Here is a 22,013-nt window from a genome sequence, read left to right as displayed (position 1 = left end):
TACAACACCTTAACAACTTAGACAGAAGCGTTTATTTGGGACTTACAGTGATGGCAGGGAGTGTGGCAGCGGCAGCCGCTGAGAGTTCACAATCCTGAAGCACAAACAGGAAGCAGAGAGTGCACTAGGGACATCACAAGGCTTTGAAACCTAAAGCCCACCCCTAGTGACAAACCTTCTCCAACAAGGCCACACCTCCTAATCCTTTCCAAAAAGCCATCAACTGGGGACCACGTTTTTAAATGCTGGAGACTTATGGGAAACGCCTCCCTCAAACCGCCCCCTGCTTCAGCCTGAAATTAGCACAACCCAGATTCTGAAGCACAAGAAAGATGTGGGGAATGGGGGGAGCCAGACTGGCTTCCAAACAGACACAGGAAGTTCCAAACAAATTTTAACAAATCTACAGGAGACTGCTCAACACATCATACAGATCACACCTCCTGGCCAACCAGAGAAGCTGGATGGGCCCACTAAAACAAAAAATCCAGCACGTAGTTCACCCAGAGAACAAGGAGAAGGGGGTCCTGTGCCCAGCTCAACATGTGCAGAGAAGGCCTCTGCCCATTCAGTCAGACAGTCTGGGAAACAAAAGGAAAAAGGGGGAAAATGGAGAAAGGGTCATGCTATGTACCAGGTTAGCTTAGAACTCACCATCCTCCTGCCTCAACCTCCCAAATGCTGGGATTACAGGCATGTACCACCAACCCCTCTTGATGAGAAAATTGTCCATTGCATGAAGCGGGCCTTCTCTTTCTCATGGGGCTATGGCAAGCAGACACCAAAGTCCACCAAGCCACCTACCTACCTCCCACCCAGGCGGCCCCTTCTGTGAAGTTACTATTTATTTCCATGTAGGAATTCTGGAAACATGTTCTTCCTTTCCATTCCATCTGAATCCTCATCCTGATGGTCCCAGGAGCTTTACCTGGAGACTCCTCCTTGGCACACATCATCTGTTCTTCAGTGACCCCTCCCCCCATGGACAGGCTTCAAGAGTCACCGTGTGACCATCCATCCCTCCCCAGGGCCTCCTCGGTTGAAGGTGCCAGCCTAGGGATGTGAAATCTGTTCTAAGAAGGTAGTTTCCGGTCCACGTGACTTCAGTCACTGCATTTGATGTGTTGTAGTTCCTATGCCCTCCATACCTGGAAAGGGCTTCCACGGCTTGATCTACATAGCCCAACACAGCCCCACACCAGCGTTTTCCCAGCACAGGAAGCCCCAGGGATTTGAATGTGTAAAGCAAACACTCTACCACCGAGCTGTACCTGAGCCAACCTGTCACCGTGACACCTGGCTACACAGCCAGGGAACAGGCTCTTTTCCCCCCTGCCAGCACAGTGTCCCACCTCTGCACATAGCTGTCCCAGTAACACACTGGTTCCCCTGTCTAGCCTGGCTGTGTCCTAGACCCACAGTAGGCTGTGCACACTGGCCAGCTGCAGCTCTCTGACACACGTATGACCTCATGTACAGCCTCAGCCATAAGTCCCTTTCCCGAGGGAGGTGTGGGAGAGCACCCTAAGCTCTGGTGTGAGCCTTTTTCTTAAAGGATGACCTGCCCCACACACATCTTTCCAAGCTCAGGCCTGAACATCACCTGCTCCTGAGGAGTAATGAGACACTGCCTGCTTTCTGTCCCTCATGGTCAAGCATCTCTCTATTGTTCTCTCTTAACTTCCACCCCCAGGAAGCCCAGGGAGGCCCCTCAATGCAGCCAGCTCCCATTCCAGCAAAGCGTACTGACCAAGAGTCAGGAGAGCATGGTGAGACAGCTCTGGCTTTCTAATTATGTTTTATGGGCTCTGCCTTCTATACTGCTAACTTGTTTAACTTAACTCCCTGTCACTCCTTACTTAGGAATAATATGTAAACTGGCGACATATCTTCAGTGTGCAACCCACAAACTGAGCACAGTCCAGCCGGCACTGAGGTCATGAGCTAAGTCCGCTGGTCCACCTGAAGCTCATTGAGCATCCTGCCGGCGAGGCCACAATCCTGCTGGGCTCTGAGTGGACTCAAGCAGCACATGCATGTCTCTTGCTCCCTTTTCCACATTTATTTGTATGTGTATGTTACACATGTGTCACAGCACACACATGGAGATCAGAGGACAGTTTGTGGGAATCAGTTCTCTCCTTCCACATGCGGGTCCACAGGATCAAACTCAGGTCCTCATCATGCTTAGTAGCAGGCAACTTTCCTTCCGTGGTGAGCCATCTCACTGAGCCCTCGCTCCTCTTCTTCACAGCTACTGCCTTGCCCACAGTGTGAACAAGGTACTCCCTGCTATCCATCCTCAGGCTGCCTGGAACTGTGGGCAGCACGGCATCCTGTTCAGTGGTTTCCCTGCAGGCCCCGAAACACAGCAGTGAGCAGCAGTCTGCCCCCCTCTTCTGTGCCTCACACCCTGGCGCCCACTGAGAGCCACTGGTAAGCAAAACAAGGGACTTAACACACAGAACCCGACATTTATCACTGCGGCAATGAAACCACCTGCAGGACAGACACTGGCTCAGGGGTTCAGAGAGCTCTATGGCGTGGCCCTGCATCCTTGGGCAGAGTCACAGTGATGGACGCCCATGAAGGAATGCCGTTCTTCACTTCCTGAGAGACAGGAAGCAAAGAAAGATGGGCACAAGAGGAGCCAGGGAAGATACACGTCCAAGGACATGCGTCCAGGGACCTAGTTCCTCTAACCAGACACCACTCCCAACCTGTTACCTCCTCTCAACAATGCCATTGTATTATAAGCCCACAGAGGGGCTGATTGGGATCGATTTGTCTTTGGAAATCGCAGAGCTGGGCTTTTCTACCAATGGATGTGATTATTAATTCAATCAAGTTGACAGTCAGAATTAACTGTCACCACGATGATACCGTGACAGCGACCTGACACGGAAGGGGTAGAACACACGGCGTGGATACAGTGAGGTGGGACAGAAGGGTGTGAGCTCAGACAGGACATAACTTCAAACTGATAAACTCTTTATTTATGGGGGTTTCTATTTAATATCTTGAACCACAACAACTGACTATAGATAAAACCACAAAAGCATACACTATCCTTCCCTTTGCCCCACAGCGGGCCAACACTCGCCCCAGGGGCCTTGCTGCAGCTTAGCCATGCTGGCAGGACGGCAGCCTCACAAGGTGGACCTTTCGTTTTGATCTCCTTACTGGCATTTTCATTTCCCTGCACTTTCCATGGTCACCCCCTCCTCTGTTCTGAGGAGAAGCGACAGGAAAGCTGAAAATGAAGCAGCAATGTTTGAATCGACAGCAAAGAGGGAAATTAGGATCACTTCCTAAACTCAGACACCAGACAAGGATGGCCACCACTGTCCACGTAGCCCCAGCCCAGTGCCGAGCCAGCCAGGAAGGCAGAGAGAGCACTACTGCTGGCACAAGGAAGAAACAAGGCCGTTGTCATTCCTGACGTCATGGATGTGTGTGCAGAACATTACAACTCAACAAACAAACTACGAGGGACAGCTAGCTAGGTGACCAGCCATGACGATACCCAACAGCCACCTCAGTATTAATACCAGCAAGGGGCTAGTAATGCAAAGAGCGTATTGTTAAAATGCTGTTTTCCAAAACAACAAAGATAACAAGGGCACCTGGGAATAATGGAACATGGCAGGGGCCATTACAGCACTCATCAGAAGGATGCTCCACAGAGACTACGGACAGCAGAGTGGAAAGTGGACTTTAAACCCTCTACAAGAAGCCGGCGGTGGTGGTGCACGCCTTTAATCCCAGCACATGGGAGGCAGAGGTAGGTGGATCTCTGTGAGTTTGAGACGAGCCTGGTCTACAGAGCAAGTGCCAAGACAGCCAGGGCTGTTACACAGAGAAACCCTGTCTTGAAAAAAAATAAATAATAAAAAACAAACTAACAAACAAAAAACCTTTACAAGAACACGCAGAGTGCATTGAGCCTTGGCTTATGCATTGTGCAGCTCTCAGAAGGCACTGCCCAGAAAAGAAAATGATACTCCATTAAATTTAAAATATCTGCTGGGCCTAGTGGTGCACGCCTTTAATCCCAGCACTCAGGAGGCAGATGCAGGTGGATCTCTGTCAGTTTGAGGCCAGTCTGGTCTACAGAGCGAATTCCAGGGCAGTCAGGGCTACACAGGGAAACCATGTCTCAAAAAATCAAAAATAAATCTGCTCCTTAAAATAAAATGAAATAAAAAAGATAAACCCAAGCAGCAAAAAGATCAGTGAGCGCAGACAATGGACCCAAGAAAGTAAACTACCGCAAACCAGGCAGGAGCGATAGGCAAGCAGGGGTCCCAGCAGCAGTCAGCAGAGCAAGAGTAGAGAAGCCGCAGAGGAGAACGCACAACCAGCCAAGGGGCACACAGGAGTGGCGAGCACAGAGTGAACACACCAGGGGAGAAACAGAGGAAACACATGGGGGGCAGCACACAGGGAGTGAGGTGGAGGGCATACTGGGAGCACACGGGTGAACATACATGAGCAAACACATGGGAGCTCACGGGTGAACACACATGAGCAAACACATGGGAGCACACAAGGGGAGACAGAAGGACAAATGCAGTGGAAACACACAGGAGAGACATGGGGCAAACACCCGGACATATAGGAGAAGACACAGGGGTTACACACGGGGTGGGGGACGGGCTCTAGGTAGAGAATCCATATCACTAACACAGCATCCCATAACACTATTTGCGAAGGTTAACAGGGACACCATGTGCCCAAGAGCATGTAGTCAGTCCAGCTCACGACCCCTCCGAGGCACTTACACTGGGTGTTGAGGGCCACACCCTCAACATGCACCGGACATGTGGATAGAGCTGGCTTAGGGGACGGGACCTAGCTGAGGGCCCTTGTGCAAACAGGTGGTCCTGTCAGGAGAAACATCCTCTGGTACCACAGGCAGGGGAGTCGCTGTTTCTCACCTGGCACTCATACTGTTTTCTTCCGCTACCCTCAAACCCTCATAGGGAACCCCATCCTGCCCTCCCAGGAGGGATGCTACACAGGCACGCAGGTCATTGGCTGCTTCCACTGTGCGTGGATTCTAGGAGGACCACTCGGTCCATTTCACAGACTCAGTTACTTTATCTCAAGAGATGAAGAGGGGAAGCTGGAGACTCACCGGCGGGTGCCGAGTGTGGCCGACAGCAGTGCTGATACGGCACAGCCCATGCTAAAATAGAAACTTACACAACGTCCAGTTTCAGGCTTTTTCTTGGAGGAACAAAGACTAATAACTTGAGTCCCATGACTCCCCAGCCATGCTTGACTGAGGTCTGCAGCTGGCAGTCAGGTGAGCCAGGCCATGTACAGCACAGCCCGCCCCCTCCCATCTCACACCCATATCTCACTTCCTCCCCTTACTGCTGGGCCCCTATTGGAATCTGTCTTTAAAATCTCCATCCGTGATGTTGTCATCAAAAAGGAACACTTGAGAGCCAACCGTTCACCAGCACATAGACTACGACACAGCTGGGGCTCCAGGAAAGCAAGCGTCAGGCCAGGTTTGACTTAAAATGGTGGCTACAGTACTAATTTTCTATCAAGCCTAGAACCCAGGTTGTGGTCCCCCAACCACTCTGCGGGGAGAGTGTCTGCTTGCTCTGAGCCCCAGCTTCTCCAGGGTGCCTGCTCCTGACTCCACGTCAGTACAGAACTGCAGATCTCTGTATGGGCACTTTTTCCTCTAATGCCAGCTTCCTGCTAGCTACTGCCCAGACCACACAGGGCGACAAAGGCCTTGGGGCCACAGGGCTGCTCCTAAAACCCCAAAACTGCCTGCATTGCTGCATCACACGCTGACAGTAGGGACGGCTTCTGCTGTGCCCTGATTTGTTTTCTTTCCTTCTTTTTCTGAGTGAGTATCTAAAGTTACCTGCACTCAGGAGTCAGAGGCAGAAGGATCTCTGTGATTTTGCAGCCAGCCTGGTCTACATAGTAAATACCAAGACACAAGGGCTCTATTAAGAGACCTTGTCTCAAAAAAAATTATTGAACTTAAGGCTGGAGGGATGGCTCAGCACTGGCTGTTCTTCCAGAGAACCTTGGTTCAGGTCCCAGTATCCACATGGCAGCTCACAACTGTCCTTACTCCAGTCCCAGTGGATCCTATGCCCTCTTCTGACCTCTGGGCACCAGGCACTCACATGGTGCACAGTCATGTATGCAGGCAAACATTTAAAACACATTAAGTTACTAAACTTTGGTTGTGTGCTTGCCTAGCACACATGCACAAGACAATGAGACATGCTTCTGCCGCAGCACTTCCCCCAAGAAATGCCCCAAAACAAAGTTGTTTAAGCTTTAAACCTCATCTCTGAAGCAGCCAGAGCTTTGCCACTCAGCCTTCTCTGTCATCAGCAGTGACAGGTGAGGTAGGAGCCCACGGCACTCAGCCAGCAGTTAGGAGGGACGGGCACTGGGGCCTGTAGGGGCATGGCCCTCTGTACATAGTCCTAGTTTGAGGCTGCCTGGGGCTACGGAGCCTTCCTCTGTACTGGGATCCTCCCTCCTCAGGCCTGCCTCCTTCCACAGACCTGCCTGAGGGCTCACCCCAACGCTACCACCCACAGCATTTTTTCCCAGGAGACTTCTTATACTTTGAACTCCATTGTGGTACCCATTTCCTGTACAAACTCTAGCTCATGTGGTCTTCATTTAATTACCTGACTTCCGCCTTACTCTGGCAAAAAGCTACCTTAGCACATTTTTCGAGGTACCGGGACTGCTCCTTCTGGGTCTCTCTGATAAAGAGCACACTGGTTCACTCAGCCAGTACTCCAATTACACAGGGACAACAACCTAAAACAGATATCAACCACTAGGAAGCCTGACTGATGGTCGGCATGCTGTGTGTTAAGGATCAGCACACGGTCTTTCACACCTAGGTGGAAGACAAACCCAATGAGCATATTGTCTGCATAATTCAGTTCCACTCCTAGCACATAGCTGCGGCTTGAATTTCACGTGGGGTTGTGAGCCCAATACAGCAGAACAGCCTCTAAAGTGGCCTGAGTCACTCAATGTGTATGTAAAGCTAATCACTCAATTTGTTTTAGAAATGTGGATTTGGGGGCCAGAAAGAAGGCTCAGAGGTTAAGAGCACTGGCTGCTTTTCCAGAGGTCCTGAGTTCAATTCCCAGCACCCACTTGGAGGCTCACACCATCTATAATGAGATCTGTTGCCCTCTTCTGGCGTGAAGACATACATGCAGGCAGAACATGATACATAAAACATAATAAAAACATAAATAATTAAATCTTTAAAAAAGAAAGAAATGTGAATTTTTCACATATGAGATGTTCTGAGCATCAAGTGGACTGGTGATCAGAACAACACCTATAGATTCGATGGCACCTGCGTTTGAAATGCAGAGCCAAGCCTAGCTGCCTGCCCAGGGCTGCCACTCCATTTTCTCATACACGTCTTCAGTGTTGCTTTGAGAGTTCAACTAGATGTATCTAAAACAGCCATGGTGGCTGCATTCTCTACTGCACAGAGATAAGCGAAGGGTAACACACAGTAGAGGCAGGGGCTGGGGGGGTCACACAGCGTGAGGATCACAGATCCCTAGCACCTATGTAAGGAGCCCAGTGCAGCAGCTCTGACCTGGAACCCTGGCTCTGGGGGGGGGGGATGGACAGGAGAGTACTGGTGCTTGCTGACCAGCCAGCCAGCCTAGCCAAATCAGTCAGGTGCAGGGAGAGACCCTGTTTGAAAAAATAAGAAGACGAGGCTAGAGAGGAGCTCAACAGTAAGAGTGCTTGCTGCTCTTACAGAGGACCCAAATTCAGTCCCAGCAGCCATGGTGACTCACAACCACCTGTAACTCCAGCTCCAAGGGAACCTGAGCATGTCACAAACACACACACACACACACACACACACACACACACACACGCATGCGTGGGGGGAGGGTGGGTAAGGAGGGAGGAAGGAAGGGAGAGAAAAATAAAAATAAATCTTGAAAACTAAGGTGGGGCTGGAGACGTGGCTGAGTGGTTAAGAACAAGCACGGGCTGCACCTGCTCCTCTAGAGGTCCTGGTTCCATTCCCAGCACCCACATGGTGGCTCGCAACCATCTCCAACTCCAGTTCCAGGACATCAGTACAAGCATGTTGTGTCATTACACACATGCAGGCAAAACACTCATCCACATGAAATAAAAATAAATAAATCCTGCTGAAAAATAACCAAGTGGCAATCACGTGAGGAAGCTCACCAGTGCTGACCTCTGAACCCCACATGCACCCACCCACACGCATGGCCACGCAAAGGTACACATACACACTAAATGAATTTGTTTTCAAAACAGGGGCAAATGTATATCAGCATACACTTCTAGAATGTTCCTGCCGGCAAATCAGCAGAGGGAGAGCACCGCTGGCCAGCCAGCAGTGACAGGAGACAGAGGGCCAAAGCCCGAGCTCCAGGTTGGGCCGAGGCTGTGTCCGCCCTGCAGCAGGCAGCGTTCTGCCACTACTCTACTCCCTGCCACAGTCATTTATTATGGATCTCACCCCCACCTTCCCAAAAGGAATGGAGACGCTGCCCATTAATGATGCATGGCTCCTGGGTCATAGAGGGACAGGCCTTTGGGCCGCTGGCACCTTGTTCCCATCAAAAGGACCTAGCTTCAGCTTTTAGCCTTAAGTGACATGATGCGCTCCAGCCAGGAGGGGACTTCTGCCTGTGCTGCCCTCCACACACACCGACATCTAGAATACATGCTGCCTGTGCCCCTTCTGTCCATATGTGAGAGAGAAGTGGCCATTGGGCACACTACCCCCTCTACAGTCACCAGTCACAGACCCAGCAAGAACCCTGGGCCCCGTCAGCCTGCCTCTCCATCCCTTACAATGAAGCACAGCTATGCCCCAGTGACAAGTGTGCACTCCTGGACTTTGCCTGACAAACAAGATTGGGACACGTTGGACTCTAAACAAAGCAGCAAGAGTCTTCAAAGAGAAAACGCTGTGGCAGTTGCCTGAAACAAAACATTCTGAGGTTAATAAGCTCAGGTTAACCCTGCAGTTATCAGCGTGTTCTAGGAATGATGTGCTGTTCCGCCGCTCGCATTACACTTGGAAAAATTCATTTAAGATCCCAAGGTTCTTCAGTTGGCTGAAGAAAAAAAAAACCATGAAGTCCCTGAGCAACTGTTTACAAAACTCAGCACAACCCTCCAGCAGCAGAAACTTCTCAGTGAGAAGATGAAGCAGTTACAGAGCTCACATCAGACAAGTCAGCAATATGCCGCTGGCCGAAGGCGGCCAGTCACGCCCAGAGACAAGCTGTTCAAACCTCACCAGCCACGGTCTGTGGTGGGGGAAATCACAGCGGTGCACACAAGGCCAGAATGGGGAAGAGCATGTGAGAATGTGAGAAAGCAGAATGGTGTGGGGTCAGGGGGAGGAGAATGGGGGATGCCAAGGGGCCACTGCTAGATTTGACAAGCTATGATACTGGGTCACACTGCAGGACCTAAGCAAAGCCACAAGTCAGAGAAGGGGACAAACAGGCAGGCAGAACCAGCTCCATCTTGGGAGGGGTAAATGGAGCTGGGCCAGTTAACCAGTGTCAACTTGTCAGGAGTGAGATTGGATCAATGATGCCATTTGACCCCTGAAACAACAGTAAGTTTCCACCTTTGCTTTCCCCCAATCATACCATGCCCTACCGTGGTATGACCACTCCTTACCATGCCCTACCTCCCTCCAACTGGGCCAGAGACGAATTTACGAACTTACTCCCCTGCCCGGTCTAAGAAGATGGGAGTCTCTTCACTCTTACTTTAAGTTCTGGCTGTTGTAATTTGTGACATAATCCAGGGCAAACGGCTAGTCCTGCTCCTCAAACCCCAGTGTGGCTCAGAGTCTGTCAGCTGAGGGTGGAACCTACAAGCCCCAGAAGGGAACCAAAACAAGGACCGCTGTGGTTGATGCTCTTCCAAAGACCCCATTACTTTCTGCACACTGTTTGCCCAGCCCTCTGTAGCACACAGACACTGTCCTTCCCAGGCGCTGGGCCTTTATCTGAGAGCAGCCTAGGGTGGGACAGAGACCTCCCTTCAACTCCAGCATCCCTTCCCTGTTCCTTCCCTAGGAGACACTGTTTAACCCACTTTCCACCCATCCCTAAGGCAACTTCCTTAGACCTTCTGTGGTGATGCTGAGACAGGCATATGTGGGGCCACATGCAAGGCCTGTAGCAGGTCCATGCTGAGTTAGGTCAGTCACTCAGCTGACATCCACCTGCTGAGCACAGCCACTCCAAGGAGCACACACCACCAAGACCAAAGAGAGGCTGGGAATGCCATCACAAGTAACTTTTCTGAAACAATGTAATCACAGAGCCCAGGACGTGGTACTAGAAATCAGCTTTATAGGCTAACTTCCAAAGTGGGAAGGGGTCCTGCTTATTTAGTAAGGGGAGGGGACAGTAAGGAAGTGATCAAATAAGACCAAAGTGTACAACCCACCGAGACCTCTTGGAAGGGTACAGTCCATTTCACAAATGCCATCGCAGCAGAAAGGGCTGCTCCCACTCAGTACCAACAGACACAAACCCAGCACCCCCAACCAGCATTCTATGTCCAATCCCAGAATCAGAGATCTCGGCTTCGGACGAGTCATTCCAGTCTGTTGCCTATCCAAGTAACCTCTTAGTTTCCCAGGGAAAAGAGCCCAATCTCTTAAGTATTCTCTTAGACAAGACTTTCCACACTGCTTTAAAAGTTAGGTCTGGAAGGCCATTTCTAAAACCATTTCCCAGTGCCACTAAACTTCTCTCAAAGTTAAAAAGGAAACCTGCATATATTGCACACAAGCGCTCACAATGCTCCTGTCATAGGTACCTGGGGTTATGCTCCAGGGCTCCTGGTGGCCCACCGTGGACAGGTGTTTTCCTCCAGAGGCTCTGGTTACTGAATGACCCCAGCGCCTGAGTGAAACGTGGAAATTCACAGTCGGCCTTTGGTCTCAACGCCAAAGTCAAAGGGAGCCCTCGCACCTTCCTGCAGGGCGTCCCACCTGCATCCCTCCCTCTGTGTTGAGCAAGCAAAAAAGTGAAACTAGCCCACAGGGCCCCGAAATCAGGCTTGGGGCTCCCCAGTCCGAGGAGCCAGATGCAGAGCAAGGTCCCCCAGAGAGGGGCCGGAGGCCGCCCAGGCCCTCTGCCTGGCCTCGCACCCCCATCTCTCCCGATCGCTCCTCCCCAGGCCGCCGCGCATCCCGCACAGCACCGGCGAGCCCCGCAGGCCGCACAGGGGCCGGGGTGGACCCAGAGCCTCCAGCGCCGCGTTCCCAGGCCGCGCGCCCCGCAGAGCGCAGCCGGCCACTGCGGCGGGGCCCGGCGACCGCGGGCGGGGACCACCTCGGGTGGCTCGGCGGGGCGCGGCGCGGCTCACCTGCACTCCACCTGCTGGTCGCGATCCTCGCGTCGGCGCGTGCGGCCGCTGCGCTCGGCCTGGGCCCGGCCCGGCCCTGCGTCGGGCCTCAGCGAGTGCGGCGCCCGCCGCCCCGGGCCCCCATCGCCGCCCTCCGCCTCGGCGCCGCCGCCACTTCCTGTGCGCGGCGATCCCACAGTTCCGCCGGCGCGGGACGGCGGGCGCGGGGACGCGGGGACACGCGCGGACGGATGCGCGGGGGAGGAGTCGGGCCCGCGGCGCAGCGGCGGGCTCCGTGGCCAACGGACAGCGGGCGGGGGAGGGGACGGGAGGGGCGCCCCGCGGGACCAGCCTCGACCCTCCCGGAGCACCGGGGTGTTCCTAGACCCAGCCTGAACCTCATTCAGCCCCCTAGAGTCCTACCGGGGTCCCACCGTGGTGTTTCTGGGCCAGGCTTGGACCCCGTTTCAGCCCCCTGGAGTCCTTCTGGGGTACGTGGTGTTCCTGGGCCCAACGTGGACCTCCTCATCACCCTGAAGTTCTTCGGGGTGTTCCTGGGCCAAACCTGGACCCCTTTGGTTCCCTGGAGTCCTCTGGGGTGCCCTACCCCCGAGTAACCGGGGTGTTCCTGGGCCCAACCCTAGAATCCTCCTGAGTCCCAGCCTAGACTCCCTTCCCAGCTCCCATGGTCCCCTTGAGCCCCGGGACGTTTTGATGACTCAGGCTAGACCACCTTCCCTCTGGGTTCTCCTGGGATGCCCGGATATTTCTGGGTATCTGGCCAATTCCTTGAACCTCATTCCCAGCCCCCCTTCCCCCATCCCCACCCCCACCCCTGGGTCAGGATTCCATCCAGGGATCCTGGGGGACTGTCCTCAGTGTCTGTTGCGGCACCAGGATCGCTTTTCACTCCCACGTGTTGTGCCCTTTGACTTATTTATAGTTGGCAACTAGCTGGCAACACTGTATCCACATCCGACCCAGGAGGAAGCCTCTATCAACCTAGTCCAGGGTCCCCTTCCCCAAACAGCCTGTTGGTGACCACAGATCCCCTCCTGGCCATAGTGAGTCATCTGAGCTGAGGATCAACATCCGCTTGTGCCTCCCCCCCCCCCCCCCCATCAAGCAAGTGGCTGATCCTAAAACAGGGCAGGAAGGACTGCGCAGGCTCAGGTGCTGCATCAGGACAGGGCCATCTGCACACCACTTGGAACCTGTGTGGCCTCATGCCTGCTCAGGCCCTTGGATCCAAGCCCTACTTTTTGAGTTCATTTGAAAACGACTTAGTCCTAGATAGGACATAATCTACAGGTACCTCTGCCTGCGTTTAAAAGCCTCTGGGGCAAGATCGCCAGTAACAGAAATGGACAAGATTGTGCGTTCCCTTAACATCAGAACAGACTGAGTACCAAACCTACAAGCCTCTTCAACTGCAGTATCTGTTGTGACCACGGGCAAACAGATTCTTTCTCCCCAACCAAATCTTCGTTACTCACTGTATTAACTCAGCACACCACACCACTGGACAGGTTACAGAAGGCCTCAGACTAGTTAAGGAGGCCGCATGACTCAGCCAGCCTGTCTGGAAGGCAGAGGCTGAGCTGACAGAGGTAAGAGAGAACCGGGGAAAGTTTAAGGACTGGGAAAGAGGAGAGCCCCTCCCCAGCGGTGAGGTTGAAGCCTCCCAGCTGAGAGCTGATTTCAACACACTTTGCTGTGAAGATGTCCAAGGCGCCTTTGTAATACTTCAGATAAGGATGTTAATAACACTTAAGGCTGAAGCATGTTTGACCTTTGAGTCTAATCGACTGCTTTCCCAACGGTAACCCTACAATTAGTGAATTTCACAACTGAGATCACGGATTTTGTTTACAGTCAACAGACGTGCCTCCACTCTGCTCTGGCTCAGTAAGGAATTCTTTTACCCCTTTGGCCTATGTTTTGATCTTATCGGCCTGCAATTCTGTCTGGCTCTGCCCCACGGTCTCCTTAAGAGGGGGGACCAGCTCCCTGACAGTTAAATGAGTCAGGCACCAAGGTGGCTCAGGCCTTCAAGCCCAGCACCCAAAAGGATGAAGCAGGAGGATTGCTGCAAATTTGAGATCTCTGAACTACAAAGTGGGAACCAATCTAACTAAAGAAGAAACACTTCCAAGTAATATAAAGTGGGAAGATATCATCAAAATCATACCTGTGACTCTTTAATACACAAGTCTCTCCCGGCTAGTGGTGCACACCTTTAAACCCACCAGCTCTTGGGAGGCAGAAGCAGGTGGATCTCTGTGATTTTGAGACCAACCTGGTCTACAAAGTGAGTTCTATGACAGCCAGAGCTACATAGGGAGACCTGCTCCTGGAAACAGACAACAAGTGTTGTCCACACCTGGGGATGTAATCTCCCTCCTAATATCTATGCCTAATTTGTGTTAATATCTGTCCTAATAAGCCAGTGCTTTGCTCCAGGTTGACTCACCCTGAAATTCTTCGCTGCACTAAAGTCAAGGACACAGCTTCAGAAAAGTGGCTCCCACGGCTGTGGTCACTGACAGCACAGGGGAAGGGCTCCGTGGGGACCACACGAGGCTACACACAGCTGTGTTGTAAGGTGGCAGGCAGTTTCTAGCATCGGTGTGTGTGTCTAGCATCGGTGTGCGTTCCAGGCAGGAGAAAATGGACTCCAGCCTAGGGACAGGCACATGGAATTCTCTGTTGTGCTGGCTCTCAGGGCCGAGGCTCAGGAGCGTCCTGCCGTGATAGCCAGTGTTCCTCTTTCATCTGTCCTCAGTGTTCCTTCTTTACCGCCCAGGTGAGGGTCACATCTGGGTAAGCTCCTGTGCCTGGCATTTCCGGTAAGCTGATATAGTCACAGACATCGTCATTTCTTGGTCCAAATCAGTTTGTGCCTTCTGGTGTGCCGGCAAATGGAGGTTACTTCTGCGAACAAGATGCAGAGACATTCTGTCGTGGCGACTGGACTCAAAATGGAGGAGCTCAGATCAGCCTGTCACTTTGTGTCACCTCTGAGCCAGGCACTGCAAAGTTTCTTCTGCTGAGAACCATTGACCCCATTCCCGTCAGCTATCAACTATCGCTTTCAAAATTACTGTTTTGTGGGGAAGTTTATCAGGATTGTGGATCCCGACACTAATTTCCAAAGATACAGAAAGCATACGCTCTCCACCTACCACAGGGACTGGTCACAGAGAGATCTGGCCGGCCTAGAACGGGCAGGAATCCCACAAACCCAATTCCTTTCTCTTTGAAAATGGGGGCTCCCATTTTCCTATGCCAGACTTAAAAACTGGAAACAGTCTTGGGCACAAGTACCCTTCTTCCAGGAAGGGACGGTTTCCCTCCTCACAGCTAGGCTTATGTGTGGTCTGGTGTTTGTCTAGTGAGCACCTTACAAATTGTGAAATGGAGGCTGGCAATAGCTCAGCAGGTAAAAGCTCTTGCTGTACAAGTCTGAGGACCTGGGTTCAAATCCTGGAACCCAAGTAAAGGTGGAAGGAGAGAACCGACTCCACGAAGCCACCCTCTGATTTCCACATACTCACTGTGGCATGAGCCCTCACATACCAAAAATAATTTTTAAAAAATTGTAAAAATATTAAAATGTAAGACGGCCACAGACAAAACAGAAGGGACTTGGCTATGTGTCCTCCTGTTCCTGTGTTTCAACAAACTATAAATAAGTCCATTTCTTTTTATCAATTTCTGTTTAATTTTTGTGTCTTTGTGTGCACGTGTGTGGGGGTGGGGTATGCATGGTGTAGTCTTGCATGTGGACGGATACATTTGTATGCACATGTGTATGGGAGTCCTAAGGCTGATGTCAGGGATCACCTATTACTCTTCCACCTTGTTAACTGAGTCAGGATCTCACAGTCCAAACCAGAGCTCACTAATACGGCTAGTCTGAGTAGCCAGCTGGCTGTGGGGCTCCAAGGCTGGACTCGCAGCTGGGCCGCCACGGCCTCTGGTGTTTACAGGGGATTCGAACTTGGGCCCTCACACTTTTGCAGCAAGTGCTTCACCCACTGGGTCAACTCCCCGCCCCATTTCTTCTTTAAATTTTGTATTGTTTATTTTGTGTGTATGTGTGCACACATCAGGGAACAATTTGGAGGGGTTATTTCTCTCCTTCCCCCATGGGGGAGCCTGGGAATCAAACCCACATCCTCAGGCTTGGCCACAGGTGCCTTTACCCACTGAGCCATCTCTCACAGCCCCCAATTTCTTCTAGAATACAGGGAACAGGGCTAGAGGGTGGTTCAGCAGTTAAGAACATTTAAAGATCTTACAGAGGATGGGAGGTCCATTCCCAGCACCCACATCAGGTGGCTGATAGCACCTGTAACTCCAGATCCAGGTGAGGACACCCTCTCGCCTCTTCAGGCACCTCTCATGAATGCTGACACTCATACACATAAATAGAAACAAATCTTTAAAAGATAATACAGGGGGTGGGGCTTGAATACTGACTGCTCTTCCAGGGGACCTGGGTTCCATTCCCAGTACCCACCTGGCAGCTCATGGCTGTCCGTAACTCCAAGATCTGATACCCTCACACCGACATTCATGCAGTCAAAACACCTATGCACATAAAATAAAAATAAATTTTAAAAAATACAGAAAAATAATGTGGTAGGTAGATTTAACAAATCCAAGTACCCAGTAAAAAGTTTTGTGAGCCATCCAGGAGGCAAGCCTGTGGCTGATTCATTCCCCAGAGCTGTTGGGATATTTGTGGGTCCCTGACCCTTAGGTACCAGTTGCCTCATACCCTTGTTAATGAACTGGTAATGGAAGGGGGGTTCGATTCTACTTCTGTAACTCTAATTGTTTGGGGTTTTGGTTTGGTTTGGTTTTGGTTGTTTTTTTTTTTTAAGACAGGGTCTCTCTGTGTAGCCCCGGCTGTCCTGGAGCTCACTCTGTAGACCAGGATGGCCTCGAACTCAGAGATCTGCCTGCTTCCGCCTCCCAGGTGCTGGATTGAAGGCTTGTGCCACCACTGTTCACTCACTAATTATTTAGGTTTAAGATCTGGAGAGTTCCTTGTCACCTTGCCATGAGGACCTTGTTTTGGTTTGTGGTCTTGGTGGCACTTTGTAAAGAGGGTGTGTTTGAAATACATGTCACTTTGAAAGTTCAGTCCAGCTACTTCCTGCATGGTTGTTTGGTCCTGGATGGTTTTGTGTCAACTTGACACAAGCTAAAGTCATTTGAAAGGAGGGAGCCTCTCAACTGAGAAAACGCCTCCAAAAGATCCAGTTATAGGCCAGGCAGCAGTGGTGTATGCCTTTAATCCCAGCTCTTGGTAGGCAGAGACAGGTGGATCTCAGTGAGTTTGAGGCCAACCTAGTCTACAGAGTGAGTTCCTCAAAAAACCAAAACCAAAGCCAAAAAAAAAAAAATCCAGTTATCCAGTTATAGGGCATTTTCCTAACTAGTGATTGATAGGGATTGATGGGGGTGAGTCCTGTGGGTGGTGCCATTCCTGGGCTGGTGGTCCTGTGTTCTATAAGAAAGCAGGCTGAGTAAGCCTTGATGAACAAGCCGGCAAGCAGCACCCTCCATGGCCTCTACTTCCTCCAGTGACGTGGAAGTTGAAGCCAAATGAACATTCTCCTCACCAGCTTGTGTTTTTGGTCATGGTGTTTCATCACAGCAATAGAAACCCTAACTAAGACATTAAGGAACTTCAAAACTCTAATTTTGCGTGCTGTGGTGGCAGAGTGCTTTTCTGGTGTCCTGGCTTGGCTTCCTCTTTAGGTTTTGGTATAAACTTCATCTCCACATGCACAGAAGAAGGCCATTTGGATTCATCTTGAGTCACTTAGCAGCGCTAGCTGCTATGGGATGAAATCCACACGAACCAGGCGGAATTTCCCTGAGACCCCACAAACCACAGTGGAGATCATTCAAAAATATCACCCAGATTCAAATTTCGTAAGGACCTCAAACTTGGGAATGGAGCTGCAGCTCAGTTGGTAGAATATTTACCTAAAATGCCCTGACTTCAGCCTGTATAAACCAGTCACGACAACCTTGGGTCTGAACATTCCTTTGTCTGGAAGGAGTGGGGGCCCAGCTTTGTAGGTCCCTGAGGATAAACTAGTATACCAGAAAAGCTCAGTTTGTAACATTTTCAGCTGGGAAAGTAGAAAACAGAAGCCCAGAAGCTGAAGTCAGGAGACAGGGTTAAGGAAAACCTCTAGGGTCGTGTCCTCCAGTGTAGTCATCATCGTGTGTCGTCGGCTGCCCCACCCCCCATCACGCAGCCTGTGCTGAGTAACCCAGTGGTCAACTCATGTTTTAACTGTAACCAAGTTGAAAACTGTGTTTGTGAGACTCTCAGAATTTCCAGGTTTACAGCTGGGTACCCAACAAGGTCAGGTTCAAAGATCACCAGGGCCTAGTTTTAGAATTTTCATTTGAACTCTCTCCCGCTCACCCCTCCCCATCCCTCTCTTAAGAAACTGTTTTGAAACAGTTTCTTTGTGTATCCTTGGCTTTCCTGGAACTAGCTCTGTAGACCAGGCTGGCTGGAACTCACAGAGATCCACCTGCCTCTGCCTCCCCAGTGCTGGGATTAAAGGTGTACATCACCACCGCCCGGCTTAAATAGCTCCCATTTAAAAAAAAAAAATTAAGGCCAGGCAGTGGTAGCACACGCTTTAACCCCAGCACTCGGAAGGCAGAGACAGGTAGATCTCTGAATTCGAGGCCAGCTTGGTCTACAGAGTAAGTTCTAGGACAGCCAGGTCTACACAGAGAAACCCTGTCTTGAAAAAACTAAAACAAAACAAACAAATAAAATAAAATAAAAATAAGTAAAAAAGGAACTCTGGGGACTGGAGAGATGGTCCAGCAGACAAGAATGTGCTGCTTCTTCCAGAGGACCTGAGTCTAGTTCCGGAGTCAGGTGGCTCACAGTCTCCTATAGCTCCATTCTAGAGGAGACACACACACACACACACACACACACACACACACACACACACACAAATAATCCAAAGGGGAATGAAAAAACCCTAAGTTTATTTTCGTATTTTGTTTTTCAGACAGGTCTGTGTCGCCCAGGTTGGCCTGAAATCTGAACTTCCTGGTCCTCCTGCTTCCTCTGCCTCCTGCGTGCGGGGACTGCAGCGTGGATTATGGGCGCCCAGAAGCTACTTTTGCTGAGAGGCATGGACTCCACACTTGAGCCCCGCCCCCTTCCTTTAATTTTTTTTCCTTCAAACTTGTGGGGGTTTTGCTTTGTTCAGTTGGGAAAGGGCCCCCTGTCACACAGGCTGGCCTTGAACTCACAATGTAGCCGAGGATAACCTTGACTTTTTGTTCCCTCTGATTCCACCTCCACAATGCTGGGATTGCAGGCCATTGTCACTTCAGCAGGTCAGATAGTTGAGAGGCAGGGATCCTGACTTTAAGTTCAGATCTGAAGCAATGCCAATGACAAGGGACACCTGCACACTCCACCTACCGAAAGAACAAAGTCACAAACGACACTGCCAGGACCAGTTTGGGTGGGAATCCTACTTTCCACAAACCCAATCCTTTTTTGGGGGAGGGGAGCTCATTCAGATCTCATTTTCTTCTACCGAGACTTAAACTAAAAGCTATATGGAGCTAACCTGAGGCCCAAGTTCCCTCCCCACACCCCCCTTTTAGGAAAGGCCAGGTTGCCTATTAGTTAGGGCCTCTAGGGCTGTGAACACTATTGCTATGAAGAGACACCGTTACCGCGGCACCTCTTTTTTTTTTTAAGATTTATTTATTTATTTATTTATTATGCATACAATATTCTGTTAACATGTACACACCAGAAGAGGACACTAACTAGATCTCAATATCAATGGTTGTGAGCCACCATGTGGTTGCTGGGAATTGAACTCAAGACCTCTGGAAGAGCAGTTGGTGCTCTTAACCTCTGAGCCATCTCTCCAGCCCACGGCAGCATCTCTTATAAAGGAAAATATTTATTTGGGGCTGGCTTACAGTTTCAGAGATTTAATTCATTACCTTTATGGCGGGAAGCAAGGCAGCATGCAGGCAGACATGGTGTTGGAGAGGTAGCTGAGAGTTCTACATCTTGACCTGCAGGCAGCAGAAGGAGACCCTGTGCGCCGCAATGGGCAGAGCTTAAGCATCAGAGGCCTCAAAACCTGCCCGCACAGTAACACACCTACTGATAGTGCCACTCTGTAGCCCAAGCATTCAAACACATAAGTCCACGGGGGCTGTACCTATTCAAACCATCACACCTACCTTTTGTGGGGGAGGAATTAGAGTGGCCCCTCCACCACCTCCTCCATTTGGCCAAACTAAATCTATTATCCATTAACAATTTGGGGGAGGAGGGGTGAGACAGGCTATCTCTGTACAGCCTTAGCTGTCTTGACACTCGCTTTGTAGACCAGGCTGGCCTTGAGCTCAGAGATCCACTTGCCTCTGCCTCCGAGTGCTGGGATTAAAAGTGTACCATGGCTGCCCTGGCCTGGGCCCTGTCATTACCAATTTTTGTTTCCTAGTTTCTTTTAAAATATAAGAAAACCAAGTGGTAACTCTGATGACTCTTCTTCGGACCAGTAACAACATTGTTGCCACGATGGAGGTGCTGGGACCACAATGGCCGCTGATACAGGCAGTAGCCCAGACCTGGAGGGTTACAGTAGCCTCCAGTTATGTAAAAGTACACACCTGAGCCCTATAGGCCTGGCTCCCTCACTCCTTACGAACAAGAGGATTTGCTCTCTTACTGGAAACTCCGGGTTTCTACAGCTTTTGCCCGTGTGGCCATTCTTAGTAATCCAAACCCAAAGACAAACTCCCACAGGCACCTGCAGGTGTGCTGGCTTAGAGCCTCGCCTGTAAGTCCAGAAACCAGACACCCAAGGTCACCTGGTCCAACTGCAAGACATTTGTTTAAAATATTCTTAATTTAAAACATTTTTCATAGTTTCTAATGTGCCGGTCCTGCATGTACCAGTACAGCACAAGGTTAAAGATGGATTTTCTTTGGGCCGTCAGTTACAAATAATGACATGGAGACTTATCATTAATATGACTGCTTGGCCTCAGCGTGAGCTTGCCCCACTAGCTCTTAGAACTTAAATTAACACATTTGTGTTCATCTACATTTTGCCACATGGCTTTTTAACTTTCTTTCATTGTGTATCTCTGACTCCCTCCATGTCTCCTGGGCATCTCTCTTCTCCTCATTTATCTCCTCCTCTTTTCTCTCTCTGTGCCCAGAAGTCCTGCATATCTCACAACATAAGGTCGATTAATTTAAAATAAAATCTCAATTACAGAGCAGCTAGGTAGCAGGATTAAGCCTGTCTGCTTTTCTGAGTTACTCAAAAAAATAAAAATAAAAAACCCCAAAACAAAAACACCAAACACCCACGACTTTCCAGACACTTTGGGCTTCCTCACTCTCTGTGACTCACTTCCTCACCTGCTCCACTATGTGGCTACTTCCCAGTCAGCCTGACTAGGAACCCAGCTCGGCCATAGCACAGTGACTTTTCTTGGTATAAATCAGTATCATTAGTATCCAGGCATCTGTACTGGCCTGACCTAGGGGTGTACGTCCTCCTGAGCTGTAGCCACTAAGAGCACCTCCTGTGTACATTCGCCTCTTTCACCTTTAAAAAGGCCCTGCCCACCTTCCACCTCTCTTCCCCCTCCCTCCTCCCTTCCCCACTGTCTCTCCTATCTCTCTCTCCCTCTTCTCCACCTCTCCTCCCCCTTTCCTCTCTCTCTCCTCTCTCTCCTCTCTTCTCTCTCTCCTTTTTGTCTCCTCTCTCCTTTCTTCTCTTCTGCCACTCCTGTCCCAGAGGTCCATCTCCCCTCCCCCCTTTTCCCCTTCACTTTCCTCCAATAAAAACCTCTCCACCTGAGCTCTGTCACACGGCACCTTTATCTCCTGTGCCACTTTTTCTAAATTAAAACAAGCACCATGCTTCTGTTGTTTTCCTGTTAGAGAAACCAAGGTACCCACCTCCACTGCCAAATGAGAAAGAAGAATCTGTCTAGAGTGGAGTTCAGTGGCCATGTGAAGCCTTCAGGAAGTAGGAACTTGGCTGCGCTAAGGCGTCTACAGAGCTGGCCAAGGCAGCTTCCTCCTCTCAGGTGACTCTGGTTGTCAGAAGGGACTTTCTGCTAACCTCTTCCACAGATTCAGAAACTGAGTGTGAGAGTGGACCCCAAGACCAAGTGGCAGAGGGCTGCCCACCTCTATCTAAGCCAGAGGGACCTCTCAGTTCCCAGGTGGCTCCACTGTAAAAAACGACATGTCTCAATCTCCTTAACTCCGGGCCTGGACAGGCATTGGTCAACCATAGGTCATACTCCTGGAGCTGTTTGGCAGGAACATCAGCTTATTTGGCTTCCAAGAGACTACAGGCCAAGGCTCAGTGCCAGCCTGGCCCTTGGACAAGGACAGTTCAGCTTGGGTCCTGGTTTCCTTTGCTGTAATATAAGACAGTTTGTGCTCCAAGAGTATCAAGATGGTCCTGGGCCCTGGACAGATCAGCTTCTTCAAAGGGTCGGGTTTTTTTTTTTATTTATCATGTTTTAATCATGTGTCTGTGTGT

At 50.7% G+C, this 22,013-nt stretch overlaps 1 protein-coding gene and 1 long non-coding RNA gene across 3 annotated transcripts in view; both read right to left on the bottom strand.

The window, feature by feature from the left end:
- The window catches only part of Agpat3 (1-acylglycerol-3-phosphate O-acyltransferase 3), a 75,825-nt gene extending 64,311 nt beyond the window's left edge, over positions 1-11,514 (bottom strand). Inside the window, exon 1 of one of the 2 annotated variants that reach the window (XM_050139966.1) lies at positions 11,428-11,514. The gene's annotated coding sequence lies outside the window, so the exon portion shown is untranslated. Of the gene's footprint in view, positions 1-10,875; positions 10,954-11,427 lie in introns of those variants that run through there. The other variant, XM_050139976.1, reaches the window with a different exon arrangement.
- Positions 11,515-18,538: 7,024 nt separating this feature from the next.
- LOC126502730 (uncharacterized) lies at positions 18,539-21,718 on the bottom strand. Its single transcript, XR_007592033.1, has 3 exons — positions 21,419-21,718; positions 19,435-19,531; positions 18,539-18,891 (listed from the first exon to the last, which is right to left on the bottom strand). It is a non-coding gene; the product is annotated as an uncharacterized lncRNA (long non-coding RNA).
- Between the last annotated feature and the right edge of the window lie 295 nt (positions 21,719-22,013).

Source organism: Alexandromys fortis, unplaced genomic scaffold (assembly GCF_014885135.2).
Source record: "Alexandromys fortis isolate MF-2015 unplaced genomic scaffold, M_Fortis_MF-2015_v1.1 scaffold_9, whole genome shotgun sequence".
NCBI classification, from domain to species: domain Eukaryota; kingdom Metazoa; phylum Chordata; class Mammalia; order Rodentia; family Cricetidae; genus Alexandromys; species Alexandromys fortis.
The sequence above is the reverse complement of the archived record's forward strand: the minus strand, read 5'-3'. Positions and strand labels throughout refer to the sequence as shown.